Genomic DNA, 22,999 nt, shown 5'->3' with positions numbered 1-22,999 from the left:
TTTCATGAAGGTCCACGCCATAGGCATAGTGTGCATCTCTGCCGTCCTGTCTCAGCACCGTGATCGCATGGGCAGCGCCTACTCTACCAGTGGCACAGAGCAGGGTCAGAGATCACAAGTGCCTATTTGACAGCTGCAGTGACATCCACCCCTGTCCCAAAGCCCTATACTTGAGAGTCCACCCTCCTGGTGACAGATCCAGCTTTAGAAAATAAGCCATAGCCGAGTTATGGTATGGTGGAGGGTACACGTGTACCAGCCCTGTGAGCCCAGCTCAGCTGTGCAAAGATGATGGGCCTCATTACGAGTTCAGTAGTATGTGGTAAATTGGCAGTAACAGAATTACCGCCACTTTTACCACTACACTGAATTAAGGCAACTAGGAAATGGATGTTAATTCTGCAACCGGAATTAATGGCATAAATAGAAACGGTAATTCTGCCAAAAGTGCAGAGGATGGAGGTAAAAGCATCCAGGTGATGAAAATGACTCCACAGCAGCCAATAATAGCCTGTTAACCAAAGGGTTAACATAAGAACCACACCTTTCTCAAACTTCAAGCAGCATGGTGCCACAACCAGACGAACTACCGGATCCACAACCTGGTAATCTTCATTGAGCTACAGCGCCATGCAAGGCCACAGGAGGGAAGGAGACAGGCACCACACATGGGGAGGCAACGAGTGCTGCACGACACGTTCTAAAGGGTTTTGCGAAGGGGGGCCGTAAGAGAAGCATAATTCAAGCCTTTAACTGTATTATTCTAACATATTCTACCATCGTACGAGACTGGATGGCAGCTGTGAAGTGATTAAATGCCCTGCAGCTTCCTCCCAAGGCTACAGAGAGGGAGCGTGGGCATTCCTCTCTGAGCTACTCATGAGAAGTTTCAGCAAACTCTTCAGCCCCGCGACCTTGTCCTTTCATATTCAGACAACAATGTTAACAGTTGAGCAGAGTAAGCAGAATCCGCAAGAATTGCAAGCTGCAAAGCAGTTTTTAGACAGAAAGCAATGGTTAACAAGCAAAATGGTATTTCTGCTATGTTTACAATGGCCGCTCGTTGGTCAAGCATAGCACTTTATATTTCTATAATTCGGTGCATAAAACGGTTGGCCCACGGCCATCAAGTTACGTCTATCATACAAATGAAGGGTATTCATTTTCCCAGTTTGACAAACCCTCCTTTTGGCCGTGTGCCAAACGTCTTATTTATTCATTGTATCCTCCTCTTCGGAGGAGGAGTCTGGGGTATCTGCATCTGAATCATCTCCATCATTAATGTCTATCGCCATGAATTGTTTTACTATTTTTGTTTCCTCAGTGTCTCTGTTATTCCGGCCATGCGTTTGTTTTCCTCTCGACACCATGTGCATACATCCCTTAGTACATCCATCAGTTAAATCAGTGCATATTATTGGTAAGCATTGTATGCAACAGCAGCATGTTATGAATATCCCGAGTACCATCATTAGTATCGAAATTAACTTCCATCCCCAAGACCGCAATAATCCCCATAACCAGGATTCTATCCCCCAACCCCCTTCTTCAGTAGAGAGTGTGGAACTTATGACATGTAATTTCCGGATCGCTTTAAATATCGTAGGGGAGTAGTCATCTATATACACACAGCATGCAGTTTTTACGAGCTTGCAAACTCCCCCACGATCAACTAATATTATATCGAGAGCCACCCTGTTTTGAAGTGCCATCAGTCTTATTCCTTTTTCTTCTGACGTCATATTCAATAAAATATCTGTTGTGGAATCTATTGTTTTTTGTAATATTCCAGACAGTTTTCTTATATTGTAAGAGTTTTCTATTTGGGACAAGAACGGTATAAATGATTTGGCTATATCCATTGCTATCATTCCATCCTCGCTACTCCTTTGAGTTCTACCTTTTGTTCGTCTGGCTACTTCTGCTGTTTCCAAGAGGAACACTCCTGGAAACAGTAGACCTAGGTAGCATGTACCTCCCCAGTTCCTAGGTAACCATGGATATGCTTTTTCTCCACATATAAAATAAACAGGGTCTCCCACGTACACGGGTTCTATTTCATGTTTTAAAACCACTGTGTTCAGGCAGTTGCTAAATGTTCCTACTTTATAGGAACCCTTTTTCTGTAGACACAGGGGAGCAGTTTTGGGGCTGTGATCCACTGCATAGGCACGGGGCACAGCATCTTTGTTCCATTCATCCCTCATCCGAAATGTCATTACTGATGTTTCTTCTGCTGGCGGGGTTGGTCTGTTCTGCCTATGTAATCTATCTAGTCTTGTTATTTTTCGTGTATTCTTTCTCACGGGTTCTAGTGCAAATACGCGAGCTTTTTGGAATATGGAACAACCCACAGGTCTCATGATTACTTCCTCAAATTCATTCATATTGGTCTCATCTAGCTGACCCGTATTACTCTTGTTCCATTTCCCAAAGAACATTGCACTTAACGTTACTTCACAGGAATAAATCAATGGCAATGGTTGTGCATACCAGCCTATCCCTTTACCACCTTGCTGTGGTAAATGGGGGCAAACCCAGCAATCTTTTTTCTTTAACACTGCATGGGTCATGTTCATGATGAGCAACAATGTATTGTTGCCGTATCCTTCTCTGTGTCTCTCTTCCATTGGGGGCAAAGTACCAGTGATTACATGAACCGGGCTTTCAGTAGCTGTTTTTGGCAAAAGTGTTTCTAATGGGTGTACGTACTCCAGGAACCATAGTGTAATAGCTGTTATTGTTGGTACTATCATACTTAAGAAACATAGGACCAATGTCCAAATTAGTACCTTATTCTTCTCATCATGCTTTTTCCCTAAATTTACAGTCTCTAAATCTATTATCTTTTCAGCAGGGGTGCAGGAGGAGGCTGAAACCGGTCTTGACTTGTTCTTCATCGTCCTTCTTGCTGGCGAAGTTCGTCGTGAATGTCTCTCGTTCTTGATGCCAGAAAAGTTCAACGAAAAATGTCACAGTTCAATTCTGCCAGCCTTTTCACAGCCTAGATCACTTATCCACTCCGAGCAAGATTAGTTGTTCTTTCTCCCACTCCTCAGACGATTTCTGAACAGTTCTTTATTGATAGAGTACTATGTGCATCCAGCTTGTCCCGCTCTGGCTTAGGACACATGTACTCTATAAGCGCACTGAGGAGCCGTGAGTTTTGAATTGTCCAACTTGCACAATTCTCACACTTCTCTCCACTACGCCCCTGGTTCCTACTCCGTCCGTGAGAACCAAAGGCCAAAAGGAAAAGCACCAAAGATCTGTGGATCACTTTGCCTGTCGAGGCCGCAGATTATATCGATTCACTCCTGGTATTGTATGATCCGTGAATAGTGCCGTTGCATTTCCAGTATCAGGCTCAGTGTCAGCCCGTGGCACAATGATGGGCATCGATGAGCGCCGTGGCAATAATGTAGTTTCTTTCTCTGGCTTTGGTGCATTCGCGAGAACTGGTGGGCGCCAAAGGGGTGCATGCGTTGTTTCTGCTCGTGTTTGCAATGCAGGGTTTGTGTCGTTCGGCAGTGATGTTGTTTCCGCTGGGCAAAGTTGGGGCACTTTTCGCCCTTCCCCCTTACTGGCAGCCTCCTCAGGCTCTGTTTCGAGTTTCACTTCTCGTTTGCTCTTTGTTCCAACTTTCACTTCTCGCCCAGGCTGATGCTGTGGCACTGGACTGGCAACAGTTTCTTTCATTTCCGAGACCGTTGTCTTTTTCTCGTCGTCTGGATCAGGCGAAGTTTTCAGTGACGCTGGGAACCTTTTGGCATGGGTAGCATGGATCCATGCCGTGCGTCCGTCCACTCGGATGGCCGTCTGTGTTGCCAAAAGTACTTGATAGGGGCCGCGCCACCTGGGTGCTAATGCTGTCTTCCGTTCAAGGTTTTTGATTAGCACCCAGCTCCCAGGCTCCAGTGAGTGCCCCGCTCCTGTATAATGCCTCCTGCACCTGCTGATGAATCAAACGCAACTTTTGTATTAAAAGTCCACGGTAAGTGCTTAACATAGGATGCTCGACCTCACATAATTTTCTGGGCTGCGGTGCGCACCATACATTTGCTGGTCTCCCCATTATAATCTCATAGGGGGAGAGCCCAGTCTTAGCCTGCACAGGCATGCGCATGTACAACAGCGCTAGGGGTAATGCATCCACCCAACTCAACTTGCTCCCAGCGCAAATTTTCACTATCTTTGATTTCAGGATTCCGTTGTGTCTCTCCACAAGCCCGGCAGAACTGGGATGCCTGGAACTGTGGAATCGCTTCTCTATTTGCAGACCTGCACAGATCTGTAGCACTACTGCGCCCACAAAGTGGGGGCCGTTGTCTAACCACAGGACACGAGGCAACCCAAAGCGGGAGAAATACTCCTTCAGCATTACTTTTGCTGTGGACATGGCAGTACAGTCTTTTAAAGGATATGCCTCCACCCACTTGCTGAATGCAAAGATTACCACTAACACGTACTTGTAGTTCTGGCACCTTTCCATTTCTATGAAATCAAAATGGACCACCTCAAACGGCATAGAGGGTGGGCCGAAACTACCTGCTGGAGTCACGGTTCCCTTTCCTACATTGTGTTGCAGGCACGTGATACAATTCTGCACTAGCCTTTCTGCATTCTTTTTTATGTGCTCATTCTTCCATACTGTGGATAAATGCTGTACCATTTTCTTTGCGCAAATGTGGGTAGGGCTATGCGCCATTATAACCATTGCAGTTACGTGACAATTTGGCAACATCCAGTTCTTTGTTTCCTTGTCCACCCAAAATCCTTCCAAATCTAACTCAGCAGAGCCCTCAGCCCACCCCTGAATCTCTTCGGTCGTGGCCTCTGCCTGCATTCCTTTGACTGTGGCAACTCCATTCTCTATCATACAAGGTACTTCCTCAGTCTGTACTGTCATCATTTTATTCCCCAAATCTGTGGCTGTTTGCTTTGCAATCCTGTCTGCAAACGCGTTTCCCTCTCCCACTCTGCATGTTACTTTCTTATGCGCCTCGCACTTCACTATAGCTAGGCGCTTTGGAAACGTGAGCGCAGACACCAATCGCACAATCAAAGGCCCATGCTGAATCCTGGCTCCATGTGATGTCAAGAAACCCCTCTCAGCCCAAAGTCGGCCAAAATTGTGAACCACGCCAAAGGCGTACTGGCTGTCGGTATAAATATTTACGGTCAAATTCTCTGAGAGTTCACAGGCTCGGGTCAGTGCTATTATTTCTGCGGCTTGTGCCGAATTGTAGGGGATCCTTCTGCTTTCTACAACTCTCTTTAGGGTAGTAATTGCATATGCAACCGTTGATGTGCCATCAGGTAATTTAAAACAAGAGCCATCGCAAAATAACTCCCCATCGGGCTCTTTTTGTGGGATATCGCTCAAATCAATCCTTCCCTTTGTTTCTTCTTCAGTGATCATTAAACAATCATGGGGTGGTGATTCGTTGTCACCAATTTCTGCTATGGGCAGTGGCATTAATTCTGCAGGATTCAATGCGCTACACCTCATAATTTGGATGTGGGGTGCAAACAAGATGAGCTCATATCTTGTCAGTCTAGCTGAGGTGAGGTGTTGCGTCTGCGTCCTATTTAATAGAACGTCTATTGCATGTGGCACCATCAGAATTAAAGTGTGCCCCAATACCATTCCTTCCGTTTGTTTCACTGACGCAACAGCCGCTGCGACGGATCGCAAACATCGTGGTAGTGTGCGCGCTACAGGGTCCAACACGCAAGAAAAATAGCCGCACGGCCTATTTCTTCCACCTTGTTCCTGTGACAAAACCGCCAATGCACATCCTTCACTCTCGCTCACAAATAGTCTGAAGATCTTTTTATAGTTAGGAGTGCCTAAAACTGGCGCAGCACACAATGCAGCTTTCAATTGCTCAAACGCTTTCTGACATTCCTCATCCCACTGTAAAGGCATCTCTGCATCCTTTTTAGTTAATTTTATCATCGGCTTCACAATCAACGCAAAATTACTGATCCACTGCCGACAATAAGAGGCCATGCCTATTACAGCTCTCACTCCTTTTTGAGTTATTGGAATAGGCATACTAGAAATACATTTTATGCATTCTGGTATTAATCTTCTCCATTTTCAGGCTACCCTCAGCCTCCCCCTCTCCTTCCCTCATCTCTGACTGTCTGTCTGCTATCCAAGAATGGTGTGCCGCCAATGACCTCTGCCTTAATGCCAGTAAGACTGAGATTCTACTCATCGGTACTCCCACTCCCTCCTTCCCTGCAGCTCTCTGTCCTGCCTCCATTGGCCCCCTCCCTGCTCCTACCTGCAAGGAAAAAAACCTTGGGGTCATCTTCGACTCCACACTCTCCTTCTCTCCTCATATTTCTGACGTCGCCAAGAGGTCACACTACCAGCTGCACCTCCTCAGAGGTATTCTTCCCTTCCTCTCCTTCCCCCAGAAGCTCACTGTCTCCCGAGCCCTGGTTCTCTCGAAGCTGGATTACTGTAACAGCCTCTATCTTAACTCATCCAGAACAGTACTGCGAGACTTGTCCTTGGCCTCAAGCCCAGGGATCGTATCTCTCCAGGACTGAAATCTCTACACTGTCTCCCAGTGGCTGCGAGGATAAAGTTCAAAACCCTCTGCATTGTCCACAAGGCCTTCTGGGGCCTGGGTCCTAAATACCTTCAACTCTCTCTTCCCAAATATCTTCCTTCCCGAGCCCTTCGCTCATCCGCCTCCAACTCCCTCAGGGTCAGCCGCTTCTCGAAGCAACAAGCTGGGGGTAGATCTCTCTCCGCGGCAGGGGCCTCCCTCTGGAACAGCCTTCCTGCCTCCCTGAAACTCGAGGAGAACCATCTCCGGTTCCGGAAGCACCTCAAAACCTTCCTCTTTGCTTCTGCTTTCTCTCTCCCTCTCCCCTGCTGAACAGCCAATATTCTTCACTGAAACTGCACTGATCCTGCAACTGGACCTCTCTAAACGGCCTCGGTCCTGGGCCCATCCACTCTCCACTTGCACTGATGCCCTGGAACCCCTCTGCACTGCGGGACTGTCTCTGTATCCCTACAGCCCCTCCCCCTCCCCAGCACTTGATCTGCACTTACCTTGCACTTGCCACCTGCTGGCCATATTTATTTATTACTTTACTTTACGCCACTTACCTTGTACTGCACTTCCCCCCCATCCCCTTGCACTTTTCCCCCTCCCCCACCCCTGCACTTGCGCGGTCTGAATGACACCTGGCCTAGTAGGATCGTTGTCTGTCTCCCCTTGTTCCTCCCCTCCCTGCCTCGTCGCGCCTTGAAACACCTGTGTATAGGCGCGTTACAAATACCATATCATATCATATCATATCCCTTCTTTCGAAAGTAGGTATCCCAAATAAGACACCTCCTTTTGATTATACTGGAATTTCTTCAAACTTGCCTTATGACCATGGGTCGCTAAATGTGTCAAGAGTAATACAGTACTTTCTTTGCAGATCTCTTTCGGGTCAGCAGCTATTAACAAGTCATCTATGTACTGCAAGAGTACGCAACCTTCGGGTAGTTCTAGCATGTCTAGCTGCTCTTTTAGCGCTCTGCTGTAAATGCTCGGGCTTTCTGTATATCCTTGTGGAATGCGTGTGAATGATCGACCTCCTAGAGTGTACGCGAACAGATATCTACTGCTTTTATCCACTGGGATGCTAAAGAATGCGTTCTTCAAATCAACTACACCAAAGTATTCTTCAGTGGCCGGTATCATTGTCAGTATTGTTGTGACATCTGGGACCAAAGGGAATTGTGGGTCTACCACTTTGTTTAATGCGCGCAGATCAATTATGAAACGATAGGGTACTTCATTGCCTCCTTTCTTGTAGACTGGAAGAATCGGGCTGTTGCACGTGCTCCCTGCAATTTCCTCAACCACCCCCAATCTCACTAGGTCAGTAACAATGCTTTTCAATCCCTTCTCACCTTCAACAGAAATTTTATACTGGGGAATTTGTGTTAATGTTACACCTTCTTTCAAAGTTATTTTTGCTGGCTCTATTTTCAAGCATCCTATATCATTATCATGCATTGCCCACAGACAGGTTGGTACTCCACTTAACTCTTCTGGCAACTCTTTTGACATGAATTCCGTCACTGGTGCATCGTGAGGAACACCCTGTCTGCCGTACAATGTATGACTGCCCCCAATTTTCTCAACAAATTTAATCCTAGCAAGTTCTCTCCACAATTCTCTGTCAAAAGAAATGGACACTGCTCCATAAATGGTCCTATTGTAATTGGGACAGCTTCGGACATGGGGTTAATTACTGGTGTACCTGATAACCCTACAGAAACATTCTTCTGCCCCGACAGTGGTATCTCCGGAACTAAGTGGTGGTCTATTGAACACTTCTGTGCCCTGTATCTACAAGGAAACAGTGCTCCTTATTCCCGACTCTCATTTCTACGTAGGGTCCTCTCTGATTCACGGGAATAGACACTGGTTCCGACTCCTGTCGTGGGCTGTCCTATCGCGAAAATAACACATCATCCGATGTGTAGTCACCGCTACTGCTATAATACGTGTTTGGTTGTGTATCAAAAATATTCCCATTTCTCCCTCGATGTCCTCCACTCTGATCATTTCTCTGTTGACCCTGCTCGCCCTGATTTTGGTTCGAAACACTTTGGTTCAATGTCTGGTTATGTTGGGCTTGGTTTTGGCCATATAATTGGGTTTGAGTACCTCCATTAGTATATCCCTGCTGCTGCTGCATGTTACTTCTGCTTGGGCCGTTCGACCCCTGATGTCCTCTAGGAGGCCTTCTCTGACCAAACCCACCTCTATTCTGTAGGTGCGGGCATTGCGCTCGCCAGTGTCCTTCTTCCTTACAGTACGCACATTGATTTAATCCCAATGACACCCCATGCATATTATTCAAATGTCCCCGGCCTTGTGCATTACCTCTACCTCTATTGTATCCAATGACCTGCTGCAGTAACACCCCTACTATAGTTTGCATCGCTTCCTTTCTCATCTCCAATGGGTACCCATTACATATTTCACTTACTTCTTTTACTGACTGTCTTTTGTGCGACATCCATCGCATTGTTTCCCCTACCCATACCTGCAATCTTTGTTTATCGCCTATCCATCCCGGTACCGGCAAATGCTTTGTACCACCTGGAAAAACTCTCGGCCATGATTTTTTTATACTCAACCTTGACGCCTCCTTCCTACCTTTACTCTGTTACAAAGTATACGATGGGGCAAGTGGGGGAGGGTCCCTATTCGGACGCCATCTTGAAAGGAGACCCTAGGGGTCCCTCGTGCTATGGGAACAAGGCAATGACCATACACGAAAAGATGCGCCAGACACGAGGTTTCAAATTCCCAATGCTAGGGTTTATTGCAAGCAAAAGATAGTATCAATTGGCCAATTCTGATCTCACGCCCCGCGACGTGAGTTTCCTAGGCCTCGAGGGACGCAAGAGAGCGAATTACGTACATCAGTTACATATATACAAAATGCAGATCATACAATCAGCAAAGTCATGTTCAACACCCCTCTGTATTAAGTTCCTTTGAACTCGGGATGACGATGGACATATCCGACGAGTATGACGATTATAATGCTTTCGATGTATATTCTAGTAACAATGTGCAATTTAGAAAGTGCGGAGCCATCTTTTAGAACACGGTGGTTCTGTTCTTGGAAGCAATCTGTACACGGGGGAAGAGCCACATTCCAAGCTTTGCTATCTATGAGGTACTATACGTGTCCTGGGAGCCGACACGTTCTAAAGGGTTTTGCGAAGGGGGGCCATAAGAGAAGCATAATTCAAGCCTTTAACTGTATTATTCTAACATATTCTACCATCGTACGAGACTGGCTGGCAGCTGTGAAGTGATTAAATGCCCTGCAGCTTCCTCCCAAGGCTACAGAGAGGGAGCGTGGGCATTCCTCTCTGAGCTACTCATGAGATGTTTCAGCAAACTCTTCAGTCCCGCGACCTTGTCCTTTCATATTCAGACAACAATGTTAACCGTTGAGCAGAGTAAGCAGAATTTGCAAGAATTGCAAGCTGCAAAGCAGTTTTTAGACAGAAAGCAATGAGCAATGGTTAACAAGCAAAATGGTGATTCTGCTATGTTTAAAATGGCCGCTTGTTGGTCATTATAGTCTATATTTCTATAATTCGGTGCATAAAACGGTTGGCCCACAGCCATCAAGTTACGTCTATCATTCAAATGACGGGTATTCATTTTTCCAGATTGACACCTGCATCCCCTTCAACACTGACTGGCAAACAATTAGTCACACTATCGCTTGGACCAGCATACCGTTTCAGACATGCTGACCCTGCTTGATGCTGATCTCCAGAACATCATCGCCATCAGAACTGCCATACCACCTTTAGTAAAGCTGGTGTCCATGCTACACTTCTGGGTGACTGGCAGATTCCACTCTGCATGGGGTGTCCCAGCCAACATTCTTGGATGCGCTCATGAGGAATGCCCATCATCAGCACATCTCCCGGCCCACCACCCAGGCACGTGCACGCTGCTAAAGTATGTTTATATGCCATTGCTCTGTTCCCCAATATCATTGCAGCACCGGATTGTACACGTGACATTAGTGCCGCCCCTCACTCCCCCGTGCCAATGAGGCGGTAAAGACGGCATATCAGAACCGGAAACCATATCATTACATGGAAATTCAGATGACATGCAATGCGGATCTCATTAGACACTGCTGTACCCAATTTCCAGGTGCCACTCATGATGCCAGGGTTCTGTCATATGTGCACCATCTCCTCCCCACAACCTGGTAGACTGCAGCCAGTCATATGTACACCATCCCCTCTCCACACCCTCGTGGACTTCAGCCAGTCATATGTACACCATCCCCTCCCCACAACCTGGTAGACTGCAGCCAGTCATATGTACACCATCCCCTACCCACACCCTGGTGGACTGTAGCCAGTCACATGAACACCATCCCCTCCCCACACCCTGGTAGACTGTAGCCAGTCACATGAACACCATCCCCTCCCCACACCCTGGTAGACTGTAGCCAGTCATATGTACACCATCCCCTACCCACACCCTGGTGGACTGTAGCCAGTCACATGAACACCATCTCCTCCCCACAACCTGGTGGACTGTAGCCAGTCATATGAACACCATCCCCTCCCCACACCCTGGTGACTGCAGCCAGTCATATGTACACCATCCCCTACCCCACACCCTGGTGGACTGTAGCCAGTCACATGAACACCATCCCCTCCCCACACCCTGGTGACTGCAGCCAGTCATATGTACACCATCCCCTCCCCACAACCTGGTAGACTGTAGCCAGTCATATGTACACCATCCCCTCCCCACACCCTGGTAGACTGTAGCCAGTCATATGTACACCATCCCCTACCCCACACCCTGGTGGACTGTAGCCAGTCACATGAACACCATCCCCTCCCCACACCCTGGTAGACTGTAGCCAGTCATATGTACACCATCCCCTACCCCACACCCTGGTGGACTGTAGCCAGTCATATGAACACCATCCCCTCCCCACACCCTGGTGACTGCAGCCAGTCATATGTACACCATCCCCTACCCCACACCCTGGTGGACTGTAGCCAGTCACATGAACACCATCCCCTCCCCACACCCTGGTGACTGCAGCCAGTCATATGTACACCATCCCCTCCCCACACCCTGGTGGACTGCAGCCAGATATGTGTGCATGTACACCACCCCCTCCCCCACACCCTTGTGTACTGCAGCCAGTCATATGTACACCATCCCCTCCCCACACTCTGGTGTACTGCAGCCAGTCACATGAACACCATCCCCTCCCCACACCCTGGTAGACTGTACCAGTCATATGTACACCATCCCCTACCCACACCCTGGTGGACTGTAGCCAGTCACATGAACACCATCTCCTCCCCACAACCTGGTAGACTGCAGCCAGTCATATGTACACCATCCCCTCTCCACACCCTCGTGGACTTCAGCCAGTCATATGTACACCATCCCCTCCCCACAACCTGGTAGACTGTAGCCAGTCATATGTACACCATCCCCTACCCACATCCTGGTGGAATGTAGCCAGTCATATGTACACCATCCCCTACCCCACACCCTGGTGGACTGTAGCCAGTCACATGAACACCATCCCCTCCCCACACCCCGGTGACTGCAGCCAGTCATATGTACACCATCCCCTCCCCACACCCTGGTGGACTGCAGCCAGACATGTGTGCATGTACACCACCCCCTCCCCCACACCCTTGTGTACTGCAGCCAGTCATATGTACACCATCCCCTCCCCACACTCTGGTGTACTGCAGCCAGTCATATGTACACCATCCCCTCCCGACACCCTGGTGGACTGCAGCCAGTCATATGTACACCATCCCCTCTCCACACCCTCGTGGACTTCAGCCAGTCATATGTACACCATCCCCTCCCCACAACCTGGTAGACTGTAGCCAGTCATATGTACACCATCCCCTACCCACATCCTGGTGGACTGTAGCCAGTCATATGAACACCATCCCCTCCCCACACCCTGGTGACTGCAGCCAGTCATATGTACACCATCCCCTCCCCACACTCTGGTGGACTGTAGCCAGTCATATGAACACCATCCCCTCCCCACACCCTGGTGACTGCAGCCAGTCATATGTACACCACTCCCCCCCCCACACCCTTGTGTACTGCAGCCAGTCATATGTACACCATCCCCTCACCACACCCTTGTGGACTGCAGCCAGTCATATGTACACCATCTCCTCTCCACACCCTGGTGGACTGCAGCCAGTCATATGTACACCATCCCCTCCCCACACCCTGGTGGACTGCAGCCAGTCATATGTACACCATCCCCTCCCCACACCCTCGTGGACTGCAGCCAGACATGTGTGCATGTACACCACCCCCTCCCCCACACCCTTGTGTACTGCAGCCAGTCATATGTACACCATCCCCTCCCCACACTCTGGTGTACTGCAGCCAGTCATATGTACACCATCCCCTCCCGACACCCTGGTGGACTGCAGCCAGTCATATGTACACCATCCCCTCCCCACACCCTGGTGTACTGCAACCAGAAATGTGTACACCATCCCCTCCTCACACCCTGGTGTACTGCAGCCAGAAATGTGTACACCACCCCCCCCCACATGTTCCCTATTATCTGAAGCAACGCCTGGAAGGCACCACACGTTATAGTAAGGAGCAGTGGAGTTTAGAGATCTTTGGGCACTCCCTGCGATTTTGGTCTCCTCACCGCTTCTTTACTTTCCCCGTCCCTCTACCTGTTTGCACTTTTCATCCTAGTGAGGCCAGGCCCTCTGAACGTTTTCTGCAACTACATTAAGGTGAGAGTCGATCACTGGCTTCAACAGCCAGCTCTGCAATTAGTGACTCCTGCCTTGCAGCCCCTACACTGTAGAACATTTGAACATAGCCCTGTATTGCATCTAGCTGAACAGTGAGCCTAGCCCTGCATTGATATGATATGATATGATATGATATATGATATGATATGATATGGTATTTGTAACGCGCCTATACACAGGTGTTTCAAGGCGCGACGAGGCAGGGAGGGGAGGAACAAGGGGAGACAGACAACGATCCTACTAGGCCAGGTGTCATTCAGATCGCGCAAGTGCACGGGTGGGGGAGGGGGAAAAGTGCAAGGGGAAGGGGAGGGGGGGAAGTGCAGTACAAGGTAAGTGGCGTAAAGTAATAAATAAATAGGGCCAGCTGGTGGCAAGTGCAAGGTAAGTGCAGAACAAGTGCTGGGGAAGGGGGGGCTGTAGGGATACAGACACAGTCCCGCAGTGCAGAGGGGTTCCAGGGCATCAGTGCAAGTGGAGAGTGGCTGGGCCCAGGACCGAGGCCGTTAAGAGTGGTCCAGTTGCAGGATCAGTGCAGTTTTAGTGAAGAATATTAGCTGTTCAGCAGGGGAGAGGGAGAGAGAAAGCAGAAGGTTTTGAGGTGCTTCCGGAACCGGAGATGGTTCTCCTCAAGTTTCAGGGAGGCAGGAAGGCTGTTCCAGAGGGAGGCCCCTGCCGCGGAGAGAGATCTACCCCCAGCTCGTTGCTTCGAGAAGCGGCTGACCCTGAGGGAGTTGGAGGCGGATGAGCGAAGGACTCGGGAAGGAAGATATTTGGGAAGAGAGAGTTGAAGGTATTTAGGACCCAGGCCCCAGGCCCCAGAAGGCCTTGTGGACAATGCAGAGGGTTTTGAACTTTATCCTCGCAGCCACTGGGAGCCAGTGTAGAGATTTCAGTCCTGGAGAGATACGGTCCCTGGGCTTGAGGCCAAGGACAAGTCTCGCAGTTCTGTTCTGGATGAGTTGCAGAGGGCGGAGAGTGGAGGCAGGCAGATTAAGATAGAGGCTGTTACAGTAATCCAGCTTCGAGAGAACCAGGGCTCGGGAGACAGTGAGCTTCTGGGGGAAGGAGAGGAAGGGAAGAATACCTCTGAGGAGGTGCAGCTGGTAGTGTGACCTCTTGGCGACTTCAGAAATATGAGGAGAGAAGGAGAGTGTGGAGTCGAAGATGACCCCAAGGTTTTTTGCCTTGCAGGTAGGAGCAGGGAGGGGGCCAAGGGAGGCAGGCCAGAGAGCTGCAGGGAAGGAGGGAGTGGGAGTACCGATGAGTAGAATCTCAGTCTTACTGGCATTAAGGCAGAGGTCATTGGCGGCACACCATTCTTGGATAGCAGACAGACAGTCAGAGATGAGGGAAGGAGAGGGGGAGGCTGAGGGTAGCCCGAAAATGAGCTGGGTATCGTCCGCATAGCACTGGAAATTAGGGCAGAGAGCGGCGATGCGGTGGGCAAGGAGTGCCAGATACTGGTTGAACAGCCAGGGAGAGAGATTAGATCCCTGGGGGACACCACAGGTGGAGAAAAAAGATGTCGGAGAGGAAGGACCCCAGTTGGACCTGGGAGGGTCGATTTGAACGGAAAGAGGTCAGCCACGCCAGAGCCTGACCAGTGATACCCAGGTTTTCATTGAATCTATATGAATATTTGAATATAGCCCTGCATTGCATCTAGCTGAATATTCCCCTGTATTGGAACTAGCTGAATATTCCCTCCAACCACCACACCCTCCTCGACACAGACACAGACACAGACACACACACACTTATTTCTTCAGCCTCTCCTTGCCTGCCCCATCCCTACGCTCGCCCCCTGCCCTCAATTCCTTTGTCCACATCTTGCTCAATCCAGTGAAATTCCTCTTCAACAAATCCTTTAATACATAAGTCGCCTCCCCACCCAGCCACCTCAACATACACAGGGAAATCAGCAACCCAACGTCATCTCAAACCCCATACTGCCCTTCTCGCTCTCTGGCTCCATCTCTCATTGAACCCATTCACCACCCTGCACCCTCAACAGCACACCCATTCCCTCCTTTGGGACCCCACCTGAAACTCCTTCTCACACTCTCCCTCCCCCTAACACATCACAAACTCTCATTCCACAGACACTAAGAATGCTCGATCCTTCACCCGCCGTCATACCAGAAACAACTGGCCACACTCTCACACTCCCCTACAAGGCCTCCAACGGGGGATCCCCTCCACCACCTTCCCAGTCCAACCCTCCCGGCCCGCAGCCCGAAGGGCCAACCATCACCACCATTCCTTTCCACTCACATGCATTCTCATCAACCCCAGGCACAGCAAATTCCACTTCATCGCCTCTGAAAGCCTAGAAATCCTGTTCATCACAGATTTCCCACCCATTCAACGCAAGGCTTTCCCCCAATACGACAGAATTGCCATCCCCTACAAACCTAATGTATCTCTCATACTCTGTGGCACAGGTATGCAGTGCAGACAGAATCACTCCATTGTAAAATTCACCATGAACCCCTCGCTCACTCACAGCTTCCTGCTCATCTACAGACCCTCCGAAACCCTGCCCCCCCAGCAACAACAGACGTTTCGCTAACACCCTAAGCAACTCCCTCAGAGCCATCCTGATCTCCCACCCCTACTAGGAGACTTCAACATATGGTTTGATGCCCCTGCCAACCCCGTGCCACGACCATTCAAACAACCTGGAAGCCCTCTACTTGACTCGGCAGTTAACAGATGCCACTCATACAGCAGGACATACTCTAGATGCGATCTTCAGTTCCACTGACCTTATCTTCACATTCTCCCTATGACCACTCATGGGTGGACCACGTATCCCTTTCTAGTTCCTATTATCCACCCACCCTCTACCCATGGCTAATACCAGACCACCAATCCACGTCGCGCTATGGAAGAGGGTCATAGTAACCCCAGACCTGGCCGACTGCCTGCTCTCCTCCATCCCCAATCTACCAGTAGAATGAAGACTACCTTCCATAAGCCTCTTCGACTCCCTGCTCTCCACCCTCCCCAATCTACCAGTAGAAGGACTGCCTTCCATCAGCCTCTTCGACTCCCTGCTCTCCTCTCTCCCCAATCTACCATTAGGAGGACAATGGGGATGGGGTGGTAATTCCCCATTCCACCATGGCGGACTCCGGCATCGACCATGGTGCTAATAGCACCATAGTCCTCCGCCTGGGTCGTAATGAGGCCCAATGTCCTTTACTTCCCTAACACAGAAACTCGAGCAGCAGGTTTCCTTTACCAGTCCATGGCCCTCATTACAACCCCGGCACTAAACCATGGCGCTATTAGCACCATGGTTGGTGCCGGTGTTGTAACAAGTCCGCCGTGGTGGAATGGGGAAATACCGCCCCATTCCAAGGTTGGCGGGGCGGTATTTCCCCATTTCACCATGGCCCTTCTCCATTTTCGCCCCATAGGGCTCAATTGGACTGGGGAAGGCGCTAAGTACGGTACCGCTAATTGCGGTACCGTAATTAGCACCGAGGCCCCTTTGCGGCACCCTACTTTAACGGCTGGTAAAACCAGCCGTTAAGGTCGGGTCCCGCAAAGGGACCTCGTAATGAGGCGTTAAGGGTTTAACGGCGCCGACACCTTTTACGGCGCCGTTAAACCCTTAACACCAGGGTCATAATGACCCCCCCATGTCCTTTACTTTCCTTAACACAGAAACTCAAGCAGCAGGTTTAATTTACTTCCCGATAAGAAACTGAAAAAGTGTCCAGAGAGCAAAACAGTGTTGCTTGAAAAGGTGTATCAAAAATATTTTATTTACTATGATACAAGCATTTGGACAGGTAAATTAATTACATATTACTTACAAAAGCATCAATAAATTACATAACACGGCAACATAGGTGGACAAATTACTAAGCTAAAATTAATCCATCTCAACAGACATTCGTAGTGCAGCATTCAAACCATACATCATACATCATACATAGTGACATTCAACCAACCAACAATGGCTAAAAATGGCAAAATTAGTTTACATTGATTACCAGTTGGGAGTGTAACACATATTCAACATCTCCCATCTAACTATTTTAATATTTAAAAGCTATACAGCAATAGAACTCGTTCAGAACAATCTATCGCAAGGGTAGATCTGGAAAAAAGAATGTTTGTATAGATCATAACCCTAAGGGGTAAGCTCAACCGGTTTCGACGTAGAGTGTGTAGTAGACAACGTCTTCATCAGGAGATACGAGGCAAAAAAGCTGCAAGAAAAGTGCATTACTGCATGAATATGCGGCAGTGCCTCATCTTGTGAACTGAACTATAAAGATATTTATTGTGTACAAACACCATGTTCCTTTACTTCCCGAACACAGAAACTCGAGCAGCAGGTTTCCTTTGCCAGTCCATGTCCTTTACTTCCCTAACACAGAAACTCAAGCAGCAGGTTTCCTTTGCCGTCCATGGGCCTCATTACGACCCAGGCGCAAAGTGTTTAACGGCGCCGTAAAAGGCTGCGGCGCCGTTAACCCATCAGCGCCTGATTACGAGGTCCCTTTGCGGGACCCGACCTTAACGAGCTGGTCTACACCAGCCGTTAAAGTAGGGACCCGCAAAGGGACCTTGATGGCAATTACGGTACCACAATTTGCGGTACCGTAATTGCTGCCTTCCCCATTCCCATTGAGCCCTATGGGGCAAAAATGGGAATGGGGAAGGGCCATGGCGACATGGGGAATTACCGCCCCACCAACCTTGGAATGGGGTGGTAATTCCCCATTCCGCCATGGCGGACTCCGGCATCGACCATGGTGCTATAGCACCATGGTTTAGCGCCGGAGACCTAATGCCCATGTCCTTTACTTCCCTAACACAGAAACTCGAGCAGCAGGTTCCCTTTACCAGTCCATGGGCCTCATTCCGAGGTTGGAGGTAAGGGTTAACGGTCACCGTTAATGGCAACGGTGACCGTTAACACTTACCACCATATTCTGAGTTCCCTTTTGCGGGTTGGCATTTAACGCCTGCTTTTAGCAGGCGTTAAAATTCCAACCCGCAAAGGGACCTTGGAGTAAATTACGGCACCGTCATTTACGGTGCCGTAATTTACTCCTTCCCCATTCCCATTGAGCCCTATGGGGGCAGGAATGGGGATGGGGAACCGGTATGGTGAATGGGGAATTACCGGTCCCTCCAACCTTGGAATGGACCGGTAATTACTCCATTCACCATGCCGGATTTCCATGGAGTAAATAGCTCCATGGTTGCCAACCATGGAGCTATTTACTCCATGGTTACCTCCAACCTCGGAATGAGGCCCCATGTCCTTTACTTCCCTTAACACAGAAACTCGAGCAGCAGGTTTCCTTTACCAGTCCATGTCCTTAACTTCCCCAACACAGAAACTGGAGCAGCAGGTTTCCTTTACCAGGCCATGTCCTCTACTTCCCCAACACAGAAACTGGAGCAGCAGGTTTCCTTTACTAGACCAGCCCTTACTTACCAGCAACAGTAAAGGCTTGACATGTGCTATAAACGGGACAGAATTCAGTTAATGTTGTTAGTGACACAGGAGCATATGCTTGGATGACGGGAACAGAAGTACATTTTTTTAGAACATGCTGATCTACACTGTTCATTATCTACAGTACTGAGTCATACACTCAGATGTTCCCAATTAAGCAAAATGTGCAGCTCAGTTCACAATTTACATAATGCTGAAAAGTGACTGTATTAGTCAAACATTACATCACATTTGTACAGTACATGCTGAATAGAGCCTTCCTTCTAGGGGACGCCTACAGAAAACACCCCCCCCAAGAACAGTTATGGTTTCAGTGAGGAGTGGAGATGCATACCTTCATTGCTGCATGCTTCCAGGGTTTCAGCTCTCAGAAGTGGCTGTACAGTGACAGGTTGGCGCTATATGGCGAACCTAGACAAACATCAAAACATCAAAAGTTAGTAGTGTGCAAACTTTGTGTGTCCCTCCACTAATCATAACAAAAATCGTTTTAACAATTACTATGTCCCCACAGATACTTTGCACAATTGGGAGTGAATTGGAGGGGGAGTGAGGGGGGGGTTCAGGGAATGTGTGATGACAGCAGTGAAGGAAGCGCTCAGCAGAGACCAGGGTCAGGGGGGTGAATGGGGAGTGGCAGTAGGGTAGACAGCAGGGGAGCTGCAGCACTAACCATCCATCATCTAAAAGCAGAGTGAGTGACAGAGGAGGATGTAGAGCGGTAGCGACGACATGCCTGGATGGCAATGACAGAAACGGCAGCTAAGGAGAAGGGGTCATTCATCTATTATAACACACGCGCTTACTAATGGAGACTAGGCTCGAAGCGCTGGGCCAGGATTGAACCTGTATAGCTCTGCATTTTCTTGCTTCCAAGGCAAATGCACTACCCCTGAGCTATCCTCCCGGGTAGATCTGCTGCAGCGCATCTGTGGTGGGGCGATGGCGGGAGTGTGGATCTACTGCATGAAGTGTAGTACTTTAAGTAAATAATACATTGGGCCTCATTACACGGTAGGCGGTGAGCCATGGCGCTATTAGCGCCATGCCTCATGCCGGTAAAATACCGGCACCGCCTTGGTGGAAAGAGGATTTAACACCCCATTCCAAGGTTGGAGGGGCGGTAAATCCCCCTTCCACCATTGCCCTTCCCCATTCCCATTTCTGCCCCATAGGGCATAATGGGAATGGGGAAAGCGCTAATTACGGAACCGCAATTTTGCGGTGCCGTAATTAGCTCCGAGGTCCCTGCAAAAAGCAGGCGTTAAATCCCCCAACCCGCAAAGGGACCTCGTAGTAAGGCGGTAAGGATTTACCGGTACCGGTATTTTACTGGTACCGGTAAATCCTTACCGCCATCCGTGTAATGAGGCCCTATGAGTTCTTGCAATTATTTTTGACAACTTGTAGTACTTCTGCCTGTCCATGCTAAAGAAGAGTACCTGCACTCTAGCGAGTATTAACAACCAAACATTTCTTTACGGTGAAGAGAGATGAAGGACTAAGCTGTGAAACTTTGCACTGAGAGAGCACCCCTACACTCACCCTCCCAAAGTGGCAATGCTTACAAACATGCCACCATGCCATTCAGGAGATGCTTTACAAAGAAATACAAGGATTGGCAATGCCAACCATTGGGGCATTTGTGTAGACATGGGAACGACACTTGCCAGGCACTGCCGTAGTTGTATTAACTACCCATTGATGGTAGCAGGTGCAAGATGGGGAAGGTACCTGGGCATCTAATAGCAGTGTCTAGCAAATGTCTCATTCTTATACACAAACCAAAACGGTTGGCGTTGCCAATGCTTGTTTTCAACAGGATTTCAGTGAAGGACATGCATAGTGTTTATGAACTGAGTGACTGAAGGCAGACCTGGCAAAACATGTTTATTACACTAGTAGCGGGTTTACAACTCCAATGAATTCATTAACTCTCAGAACACTGGCAGGAACTTTGAGTGGCAAGTTTGATGGGAAAGCTTGAGTAAAGTGAGCTCAAAGAGTTCCCACTGTTAGGGAGAATTCTCTGTTTAGGCTGAATTTCCTAACCTAGTGAGCCCCCCAGCAGCTTTGCTGGATTTTTGGGGTTTATTTTTTTCTCCTGCCAAGAGTGAGACTCTTTTACCCTCACTCTTGGACATGACTTGAGAGTGTTTTCTGTGACTTACTATGTGCTTTTGGGCTAGGGGGTAATTTTCCCCATAGGCCATCATTTGTTTTTGAATGTGTGTTACACAGCACCCTCAGTGCAGTAACACAGGGGTGTCATAGAGACCCCCAAACATAGACTCCACACCCTGGGACTGACTACTGTCTCCCTGGGTCTGTAAAGTCACCATTGACTTTACTAGTCTTAACTTAGGAACTTAACCAGTACAAACCATCTTACTCTGGAAGTACTGGTAGGGGCAATTAGATTGCCCCTGGGTCTGTTGTCGAGGGGGGTACTGTCCCGTCCCCCTCTCGCCGAGTTCTGGCTGGTGGCAGTGGATACCACGGAAATATTCCACCGGAATATTTCCCAATGGGATTTCCCATTGGTTTTTATGCACCACTTTTTGGTGCAATGTTAAAGATACCGCCGGTTTATTTATTTAATATAAATTCACCGGTTGGGATTTTTTGCCGGAACTCGCCGCCAAAATGGCGTCTAGGTTCACTTCAGTAACTCTGAACCCGAGTCGAGCCTTTGTTCCACTTTTGGCAGGCTTCTGCACAGAAGCCCTCCACAGTGGTGCCATCCTGTCTGGGTACCACAGGGGGTGTGGGAGGGGGTTTAGGCACCCTGGACTGAGTTGCCTTGCCAACTCATGTCGCACTCTAGTGTGATTGGCCCAAGTGGTGATCCACCCCGCTCACCACTTAGCATGTTTGAGTGACAGCTAGGCTGTATGAATGGGGGTTTGCTGCATAAAAACAGGGTTTTTGGGACTGGTTCTTCAGAAGTCGCCACAGGACCTAAGAAGCCGAAGAGGGAGAAGCCGAGCCGACCTGCCAAGACGACACCACCGGTGGAGCCCTGCGGAACCGTCTCACCACTTTTCCCGACGACAGAGGAGATCTCCCGCCGGAGAGTCTTCTTCCCTTAACTGGTGGGGACAACCAGTTGCTGCCTTCTTTTCGCCGTCCCGAAGCATCTCGTGGCCGCCTTGCCTGTGCCAAGCACCCCGGCAACCGGGATACCACTTTTTACCTCAACCGCGAAAGAGGGGTAAAATCCTTTGTGTGCGGAAAACTCCACGGCTGGCCTCATCCCTGGTAGTGCAACGACCTTCAGCTTTCCTCCACGTCGAGATCACCTCTTCCTCTGGATGACGCCGCGACTTACACCCACTACCAGGGACGACTACCACCGCTGGAGGATCCTTTCCACAAGGTACTGTGTTCCGCCCGGCCTCCCTTGCCACCGATTGTACGGGGTAGATTTAGCCCTCGGGTCTCGAACCTGGATAGGCCTGGGACACCCTAACTAAACTTTTCTGAACGTAGTAAAACCTTTTCTACTCAACTGCAAAGACTTGTGACATTGTGTGATCTTGGGCATATTTTCGCCTGGCTCCCTCTAAAGCGGGCCCCGAACTAATTCTCCTTGTTCCACAATTGACTGCCTTTTCTAACCTTATGTGAAAAGTGTTTTACCTTACTGCTCGCTTTATTTCTGCCTTTTCCCTCCCTTTTTTAATAACTTGATTGGAGTACCATCTAACGTTAAGCGCTCACCTCTGGTTGGAAATAAGTGGTGTTAACTTAGAATTGTCCAACAAGTAAACTAGGGATGTACATATGAGTAATAGTAACTGTGTTTTGACTTTCTTACCTTTTTCTGTGCTAGTGTAATTTATGAGTGTGCCTTTAATAAATAAGTTTATACTTTTACACCTAGCTCTGGTCAGTGTTTGCTTGTGCTACTGTGCCTCTGTATCTATTGTGTATCCTCTGTATACTGTCTAACTCTTCTTGAGGGAAGTCTGACTGCTCAGCCACAGCTACCACAGTGAATCTGTGTGGTGCAGACTGCTACCAAGTGGGTTTACTGCCAACACCTGTAGTCTTAAATCTTTTGCAGTGGTCCCAGAGGGAACTGCACAGGTTTCTGCCTAACACTTGTGTACAGCGGTGGGATTTGTATTGAGTATACA

At 48.9% G+C, this 22,999-nt stretch overlaps 1 protein-coding gene across 3 annotated transcripts in view; it reads right to left on the bottom strand.

Moving 5' to 3' along the window:
- LOC138511141 (zinc finger protein 268-like) overlaps window positions 1-22,999 on the bottom strand; it is a 123,548-nt gene that overhangs the window by 84,445 nt on the left and 16,104 nt on the right. For all 3 annotated transcript variants that reach the window (XM_069626631.1, XM_069626633.1, XM_069626632.1), the window contains exon 2: window positions 19,192-19,268. The gene's annotated coding sequence lies outside the window, so the exon portion shown is untranslated. The remainder of the gene's footprint in view (window positions 1-19,191; window positions 19,269-22,999) is intronic.

The sequence above is a fragment of the Ambystoma mexicanum genome, chromosome 6p, assembly GCF_040938575.1.
Source record: "Ambystoma mexicanum isolate Mex_15411 chromosome 6p, UKY_AmexF1_1, whole genome shotgun sequence".
In the NCBI taxonomy this organism is placed as follows: Eukaryota; Metazoa; Chordata; class Amphibia; order Caudata; family Ambystomatidae; genus Ambystoma; species Ambystoma mexicanum.
This window is presented reverse-complemented; position numbering and strand designations above follow the sequence as displayed.